Source organism: Elephas maximus, chromosome 7 (genome assembly GCF_024166365.1).
Source record: "Elephas maximus indicus isolate mEleMax1 chromosome 7, mEleMax1 primary haplotype, whole genome shotgun sequence".
In the NCBI taxonomy this organism is placed as follows: Eukaryota; Metazoa; Chordata; class Mammalia; order Proboscidea; family Elephantidae; genus Elephas; species Elephas maximus.
The window spans coordinates 115,458,436-115,467,907 of record NC_064825.1 but is presented as its reverse complement, the minus strand read 5'-3'; the positions used below and the strand labels follow the sequence as shown (position 1 = coordinate 115,467,907).

The window sequence follows — 9,472 nt, the reverse complement described above, 5'->3', positions numbered from 1 at the left end:
TCTTAATCTCAGTTTATACGCAATGATTTAACAAAGCAAGTCACGGATAAAATGATGCCCTGAGGAGAGGGTGGTTTACGAACCAAGGCTAGGGGAATTTTCCCAGGCCTGAGATGGGGTGGGGAGGAGGGATGAAAGGAAGGAAGGAAGGGGCAAGTTAAGAATTATAGCGCAATGGTGGGCTTCACCAAGGTCCTTCTTTTTGATCTTTTATATCTAATAATTTGGGTCTTTATTTCCTCTAAAAAGATATAGTCATAGCTACCTCATGACCACTAATGCCCAATTCTCCTGTCTACAATACTTTCCTCTCCCCCCACTTTGCATCTCCTTTCATCATTTAGATCAGAACCTACATGTGCCCATTTCAACCAAGTTTTGCTCCTTGTCTTAGCAGATTAAGACATTTTACTTTGGATTAAGAGCATCTTGCTTTTTTGTTTCACAAAGTTTTATAGTTCATTATGAATTATTTGAAATATGAGCTAATTAAAGTTCACCGTTTACAGTGGATTATAGAATTCATTAGTATAGTACCCACTGGATTGATCTTAAAATACAGAAAGTCAAGGGTATAAAAAATAGTAGATGTTAAATAAACAATCAGTAACTCCTAAAATAATTCAGTTAATGCATAAAAAATAAATTAGAACAAATAAAATTTTTATACACTAATAAAGAGACTGGAAACATTTGTAAAATTAGTGAGTGCTATATTTAAATTGAAGACACTTAACAAAGTGTAGCATATTTAGGAAAGTACCTAATAAAGGGTACAGAAGAGGATTTGTACAAATACTGATTGTATTAAAGAATTAGAGACCACATTATACTCTACTTATAAGATTTGAAGAAAACTCGAACTTTTTACATGTGTAACTATTTAAAACAACATTTTGGTTTTTAGTTTTTCCAGAGCTTCTTTCACATCTTTATTTCTTAGGCTGTATACCAGGGGGTTTAACATGGGAATAACAAGGGTGTAAAACAATGAGGTCATTTTGTCTTGACCTAGAGAGTAGGCGGAACTTGGCCGGAAATACATAAAGAGCACGGTTCCCTGGAACATTGCAACAGCAGTTAAGTGAGAAGTGCAGGTGGAGAAAGCTTTCAACTTTCCCTCAGCAGAGTGGATCTTTAAGATTGAGAGGATGATGTAACAGTGAGAGACTAAAACCCCTGAAAGGGTACTCAGTTCAATGAAGCCAAAAACAGTGAATATCACTAACTCATTGACCTGCGTATCTGAACAAGAAAGCAACAGTAGCAGAGGAACATCACAGAAGAAATGGTTAACTTCGTTTGAGCCACAGAAACATAAGCGGAAAGTTAATGTGGTGTGTATCAAAGCGTCCACCATGTCCACCAGGTAAACCCCAGCCATGAGCGCAGAGCACACCCTGCTGGACATGTTGACTGTATAGAGCAAGGGGTTGCTAATGGCCTTGTACCTGTCAAAGGCCATCACTGCCAGCAGGAGACACTCAGAATCTGTAAAGATACAAAATATGAAGAACTGCAGAGCACAGCCATAAAAAAAATTGATTTGTCTTTGGCCAAGAGGTCCACCAGCATCTTGGGCCCAACTGCTGTGGAATAGCAGAGGTCACAGAAGGAGAGGTGGCTGAGGAAAAAGTACATTGGTGTTTGAAGCTGGGAGACCATTCTAATTAAAATGATCATTCCAAGATTTGCCAGAAGAATAATGAGATAAACAACCAGAAACAAGGTGAACATGGTCACTTTCATCTCAGGGTTATTAGTAATTCCCACGAGGCGGAATTCAGTCAAGGAGGAGTAATTCTCTCCATCCATTCTTCTTTGTTCTTATTGTAAATGGCTATAAAAGTGACCAAGAAAATGATAGATCAGGGTTTAACGCTGGTAGACATCCACAAAATATTCTCTGTAACAAAGGGTACAGAAGAGGATTTGTGTAAATACTCATTGTATTAAAGAATTAGGGAGCGCTTTCTTTCTGTAAATTGTCTTCTTTATCCTAGGAAACTAGTTCAGATAAACAACCCTAAAAAAGGGGCATTGTCATGTTATTGATAAAAATACAAAAAGTCTTGAATAGAAAGTTTAGAAACTTTGATTCCAAATCCATATGTCACTCTTGATATATGACAATTATATCTGATCTGAGGCAGCAGGTTTGAATAAACCGAAAGCTCATTCCAGAATCCAGATGATATCAGAAACACACGACAGTCAGAGAGGCACAGCCAGAAGGTGCAGGCCTAAACATTTGACATGGAAAAATAAATACTTGATTGCACAAAAAAAGTGATCACTTTTTTTGTATTCGTCCAGAAACATAATTGATTTTAAGATTTAGCAACTATGAATTGTCCTGCATATAATAAATGAAAGTTACAATGTTACTGCTTTGGTGTATGATGTCTTTAGTTTTACCCGAATAGCTAAACATGAACAAAACATGCTTTATTTGACTTTTCTATCACACTCCATCTCCTCTTTGCCGACCATTTATAGTCCAGTTATGTGACTGACTGGATCCCAAAGGATATGAGTGTTGATAAGATAGAGAAATGAAAAAAGCATGGGCAATACAGAATTCAAAACACACATTTGCATCTCTTTGGATTTTTAAATCGGATTTTCAATAAAGATTGAAAATAGGAAGAGGAATAATAAATGTCTCATAAATATTAAGGGTTCGTTTCCTTGTGTGAGTGTATGTGTGTCTGTGTTTGTGTCTGTGAATGTGTGTGAATCTCTCTGTTGATATATAAAAATCAAATGTTGGTTTGATTTTTATATCTTTCTGTACCTAGGTATTACACTGTGTGGTCCCCATGAACTAGAATTTATACATATTGGTATTTTTAATGTGATTACTCCATTATAGTTAGAATAGCTCTAGAACAAATCTTAAATTCACATATATATTGATATCACTTGAACAGTAGTAAGAATTAATGTTTTATATATGAATTTTAGTTACAATATAAATTAATAAAATATCTCCTTTACTTATACAAATGAAGTCAGGCAAATTCACACATCTTCCACCATAAGATATTATGGTTTGGCTTTTAGATTGCAGAGTTTATTTACGTGAATTAGTAATTATAAAATGATTCATATACAAATTCCTCAATATTTGATTCCTCATTTTCCCCCCCAATTTTTTTTTCTATAATCTTTTAATTTGCTGATACAGAGTCCTACCTGAGATAAGCATGTCCTTCTCTTCTGATTTTGAGCAGGCGAACAATAGGCAGGTCACATTTTATTTTCACTTAGTGACATTTGGGACTTAAACCTCTAAAGCCTCTGCCCTCATTTTTCTGTGTTGTGCCCTATTTTCTCTGTGTTTTCTGTCCCCCCTCTCTGTTCTGGGACTCCAATCACTCCCAAGTTATCCTTCTTGATAGAGTCCCACATGATTCTTAGGGTTTCTTCATTTTTTTAAATTCTTTTATCTGATTTTTTTTCAGCTATGTTGGTGTTGATTCCCTGGTCCTCCAGATGTCCCAGTCTACATTCTAATTGCTCGAGTCTGCTCCTCTGGCTTCCTATTATGTTGTCTAATTCTGTAATTTTATTGTTAATCTTTTGGATTTCTACATGCTGTCTCTCTATGGATTCTTGCAACTTATTAATTTTTCCACTATGTTCTTGAATAATCTTTTTGAGTTCTTCAACAGTTTTATCAGTGTTCCTTGGCTTTTTCTGCAGTTTGCCTAATTTCATTTGTGATGTCTTTGACCATTCTGTAAATTAGTTTTTTATATTCTGTATCTGATAATTCCAGGATTTTATCTTCTTTTGGAAAAGATTTTGATTCTTTTGTTTGGTTGGTTGGAGAAGCTGTCATGGTCTGCTTCTTTATGTGGTTTGATATGGGCTGCTGTCTCCGAGCCATCACTGGGAAACTAGTTTTTTCAGAAAATCCGTTAAAAAAAAATGCAGTCAGATCCCTATCAGAGTTCTCTCTCTGGCTCAGGCTATTCGGATGTTAATGGAGCCGCCTGGGGAGGGTGGGGGAGGGATCAGAGAGCTAGGAGAGTAGCACCTCAGAATATAGCCCGAGTTTCTTGTCTTACTTGGAGTGACTATTATATCTGAGATTTCCAGGGAGCGCGTCACCTATATGTACTGGCTGTGTGGAGATTGCCCCCCGGGGGGTCTGGCCTGCTGGCGTCACGGTCAGATCCTCTGCTGTCAGCCCCACCCCCAAGGTTAAGGCTCCCCAACTGGGATGGTGCACTCCCTACTCCAAAATCAGTCGCTACCTCCCGGGGACTCCCCGTCCCGCCAGCCGCGTACCGGGTGGGCTCCCTCCCCCAGGGTCCACTCAGGACAGCCGTGCAGCTCCCCACGCCTTAGCGGCTACTGCGCATCCTGGCTGGGACGCCACTCTCCCCACTCCAAGACCAGCCACTGCCTCCCAGGGACTTCTTCCACCGGCTGCGCCCCCACCCGCCTGCGTGAACCGGGTGGGACCGCCCCGGGGTCAATTCAGGGAGATGGAGCTGCACCCCGTGCTCTCGCCCTGCCCGTGCCCGCCAAAATCCCGGTGGGACAGCTCCCCGGCTGGGATGCTGCTCTCCCCGCTCCAAGACCAGTCACTGCCTTCCGGGGACTTCTCCCACCGGCTGCGCCGCCACGCCGCTCGCAGAAACCGGGTGTGCGCCACCCGCGCGAATGTCTGGGCCTCCCCCGGGGGTCAATTCAGGGGAGTGTAGCTGCTCCCCGTGCTCGCGCCACTCCCGCTCCCCGCCCAAATCCTGGCGGGACAGCTCCCCGGCTGGGAAGCTGCTCTCCCTGCTCCAAGACCAGTAACTGCCTCCCGGGGGCTTCTCCTACTGGCTGCGCCACCACGCCGCCCGCGTGAACCGGCTGGGCTCCCTCCCTGGATGAGTTCGGGGGCTAGGGCTGGGCCCCTTGTCTGTGCCGTCTGCCCCCCTGGGCTCTGCCCCAAATCGGGCTCCGAAGGTCACCTGACTGGTATGCTGGCTCCTGGCTCTGAAAACAATCGCTGTCTCCCCATATTTGTTCGTTCTCCGTCTCTAAATCTGTGCTTGTTGTTCAGAGTTTGTAGATTGTTATGTATGTGATCGATTCACTTGTTTTTCCGAGTCTTTGTTGCAAGAGGGATCCACGGTAGCTTCCACCTAGTCCGCCATCTTGGCCCCCGACCAATATTCATTCTTTTGAGATTGACTTATATCACTCAGCATGATGTTTTCAAGGCTCATCTGTGTTTTGGCATGTATGGCATGAGTCAGAATTTCATTTATATTTATGGTTGAGTAATCTTCCATTGGGTGTATATACTACATCCATTAATGTGTCGATGAACATTTCAATTGTTTCCTCCTTTCAACTATTGTAAAAAGTGCTATAATGAACTTTGCAAGGTGAGTGCTGTTTATTTTTTAAAATTGCCTTTTGGCAACATATACCGATGATGGTTGCAAAACATATTTATTGCAATCACTGTCACTGAGTTGTACATGAAAAAATGTTTCATTGGCATGTGTTTTCATATATCTATATAAATACAGATATACCCTAAAATAAAAATTTTTAAATCGCCCATGAAAATAATTTTGTGTATTATTCTTGATAGCACATTGAAAATTTGGAGATACTGGAAACATGACTATGTACCCACTCAATCTTCCCCCTAAATCCATAGTTATTAATATATTATGCCGAACTTCCAGAATGTTAGTGTACCATCTTCATCACCTTGGTGCCTTGAGAGGACTTCTTTATCAGGGCCCAGAGCTAATTCATGTCTTCATCTTGTTCTAAATCATAAAAATATCTATTCCCTCTTCCTTCTATGAATGTGTGTTTTAAGTACTTTTTCATTCATCAGTGGACTTTTGGGGGCACATATATGATTTTAAACACAGTACGCTGTAGCATCCTTACGAATGATAGGTATTTTTAATATATTAACTTATCACAATATATTAAAATTTATTTCTTGCATTAGCTTGTGTATCCTAAACTGCCTTTAATAACTTCACTATATAAATGTGGAAAGTGAGATCCAGAGGTAGTAAATAAATATCTGGAGAATCAAGGGCATTAGGTGTACTTGACTCCAAAGCATTTTTTCACAACCAATGCCTAACTACAGTGTAATAAAACAAATTTCTCTTTAAAGAAAAACTTTCTTGGAGGTGGGGCCAAGATTGTGGAGTATTCATACGTCTCTGGTGATTCCTCTTACAAAAAAGACTGGAAAAACAAGTGAAACAATTATATATATGATAAGCTAGGAGCCCTGAACATCAAAGGTAAGTTACGGAAATTGGACTGAGTGGCAGGGGGAGGGAAAGATGGTTCAGAAGCAGCAAGGAGTTGCTGGTCCTGATTCAGTGAGAACTGGTTCCCGTCAGGCACAATCTCCCTAGAGCAATGGTGGTGGGGCTGGCAGTAGCATTCATGATGCAATTTCACTGGGACAGACAGTGAGGCACACAACCTACTAGTGCCTCCGGAACCAGAGAAGAACGGCACTCTCAGAAAACCTAAGTACTTGTGTTCATTTAACTCTGTCCCCAGCCCCCAAGGCAGCTTAATAGATGTAGATTTCCCTGGGCCAGAAATAGGTCCTGCTGTGTGCACTGAGCCATTATCCCAGTCTTGGAGAAGGAATAAATTAATAATTTGGCAAAAAAAGATAATCTGGCAGTTCCATTAAGCTGGGGAGCTCAGGACAGAAGTGGCTCCTGCGAGGCATAAACAGTCCACAGACATTGAATAACTTTCACTCCTGCATGGCCCTGTGTGGGCCCATTTCAGATTAGACCCTTGTTGGCAGACTGCAATGATGTATGTGCTTGAGATCTGATTTCAACTGTTTCTGTTCTGAGATGGAGTGGTGGGTTTTTAATGTTTGACACTGACTTCCCTACTAAACAGGGTCTTCACCTACCCACATCAGGTGCCTGAGGACTGGTGGCTCCAGCCATGTCACCGGCCCACCCACAACAGAGGCCCAAAGATAAGTGGTGCTTGCCAATCCTTACAACCAAAAGCTTTGGGTGCCTATGGTCTGGCCGCAGAATCCATCCAACTCTGTGTTCTAGGGAGCAGGGATGTGCTTTCCTCACAGACACTCAGGGGACAGTAGTCAGCCCTCTGCCTTGTTCAGAGCATGACTCCCTTCGGCAACCAGATGCCTGTGCCTATGCCAAACACCCCTGCCCCTCTAAGACTGTAGAACAGAGCCTGTACCACACACTTGATGATCAACTACCTGGACACCTAAGATGAATCCATACTAGAAAAGTGAATGGACTCCTAATCTAATAAACTTGGTAACAGCTCTAGCCATCTGGTGACAGGACGTTACAGCTTCAAATGAGCAAATAATCAAGCTAACTCACTCAAGAACTCTATTTGGGTATACTAAAACAAAACAAAGCAGGAAGCAAACATAAATTAATACAATAACTTATAGATGGTTCACAGAAAACAGTCAATATCAAATCTCATAAAGAAGCAGACCACAATCTCTTCAACAAGCTCTGAAAACAAAGAATCAAGGAATCTTCTGGATGAAGATGTTTTCTAGAAATACCAGATATAGAATGCAAAAGATTAATATACAGAACTCTTCAAGAGATCAAGGAGATCAGGCAAAACACAGAACAAGCTAAGGAACACACATATAAAACATTTAAAGAAACTAAGAAATTTATTCAAGAACATAATGCAAAATGTAATACTCTACAGAAACCCATAGAAAGACAGCAATCAGAAAATTCAGAAGATTGACAATAAAATTACAGAATTAGACAACTCAATAGAAAGTCAGAGGAGCAGAATTGAGCAAGTAGAAGGCAAAATTTGTGAGACTGAGACTGAAGATAAAACTCTTGACACCAATATATTTGAAGAACAATAAGATAAAAAAATAAATAAAAATAAATGAAGACATCCTAAGAGTCATGTGGGACTCTATCAAGAGAAATAACCTACAAACGATTGGAGTACCAGTACAGGGAGTGATAACAGAAAATACATAGAGAATTGTTGAAGATTTGTTGGTAGAAAACTTCCCTGATGTTGTGAAAGATGAGAAGATATCTATCCAAGATGCTCACTGAACCCCACATAAGGTAGATATCAAAAGAAAGTCACTAAGACATATTTATAATCAAACTTCCCAAAACCAAAGATAAAGAGAGAATTTTAAAAGCAACTAGGGATGAACAAAAAGTTCCCTTCAAAGGAGAGTAAATAAGTTCTGACTACTCGGCAGAAACAATGCAGGCAAGGGTGACTTATATAACGCATTGAAGGAAAAAATTGCCAGCCAAGAATCATATATCTAGCAAAACTGTCTCTCAAACATGAAGGCAAAATTAGGTCATTTCTAGGTAAACAGTAGTTTAAAAAAATTGTAAAAGCCGAACCTAAACTGCAAGAAATACTAAAGGTAGTTCTCTGGTTAGAAAATCAATAATATCAGATACTTGAGTTGGAATCGACTCGACGGCACTGGGTTGGGTTTTGGGACCCAAGACTAGAACACAGGAGAGCAACCAGATATCAACTCATATAAGGAAATCATAAAAATAAACCAAGATAAAAAAATGCTCAAAACAGGTAATCAGCGATGTCATTACGTAAAAGATGACAACATTGAAACAATAGAGACTAAAAATGTAGCCATAGATCTTTCCTATGGAGAGAATATCAGGGTGATGTAAAGAAATAAAAGTTAGGTTTAAACTTAGAAAAATAGGGATAAATATTAAGGTAACCAGAAAGGAGACTAACAATCCTACACATTAAAGAAAAAAAAAAAGGAAAGAAATACATAATCAGCAAAAACAAAATCAACAACAATGAAAAAGAAGAAAAGACAATAGATAAACAAAACCTACTCAGCACAAAAAAAATAAGTGGAAAAAGAAACTGTCAACAACACACAAAAAAAGACAACAAAATGACAGCACTAAACTCATACCTGTCCATAATTACTCCGAACGTCAATGGACTAAATGCACCAGTAAAGAGACAGAGAGTGGTAGAATGGATTAAAATAAATGACCCATCTATATGCTGCCTGCAAGAGATACAACTTAGACTAAAATGCACAAACAACTAAAACTCAACGGTTGGAAAAAATATATCAAACAAACAACAATCAAAAAAGAGGAGGAGTGGCATTATTAATTTCTGACAAAATAGACTTTACAGTTATATCCATCAGAAAGGATAAGGAAGGACACTATATAATGATTAAAGGGACAATATACAAGGAGGATGTAACCATATTAAATATGCACCCAATGACAGGGCTTAAAGATACATAAAAGAAACTCTAAGAGAATTGAAAAGTGAGATAGCTCCACAATAATAGTAGGAGACTTCAACACACCACTTTGAGTTAAGGACAGGACATTCAGAAAGAAGCTCAATAAAGGAACAACAACAACACACACACACACAAAAAAAAAAAAAATTG

At 39.7% G+C, this 9,472-nt stretch overlaps 1 pseudogene; it reads right to left on the bottom strand.

The window, feature by feature from the left end:
- Nucleotides 1–883: 883 nt before the first annotated feature.
- On the bottom strand, nt 884–1,815 carry LOC126080778 (olfactory receptor 5W2-like; annotated as a pseudogene).
- Nucleotides 1,816–9,472: the final 7,657 nt, after the last annotated feature.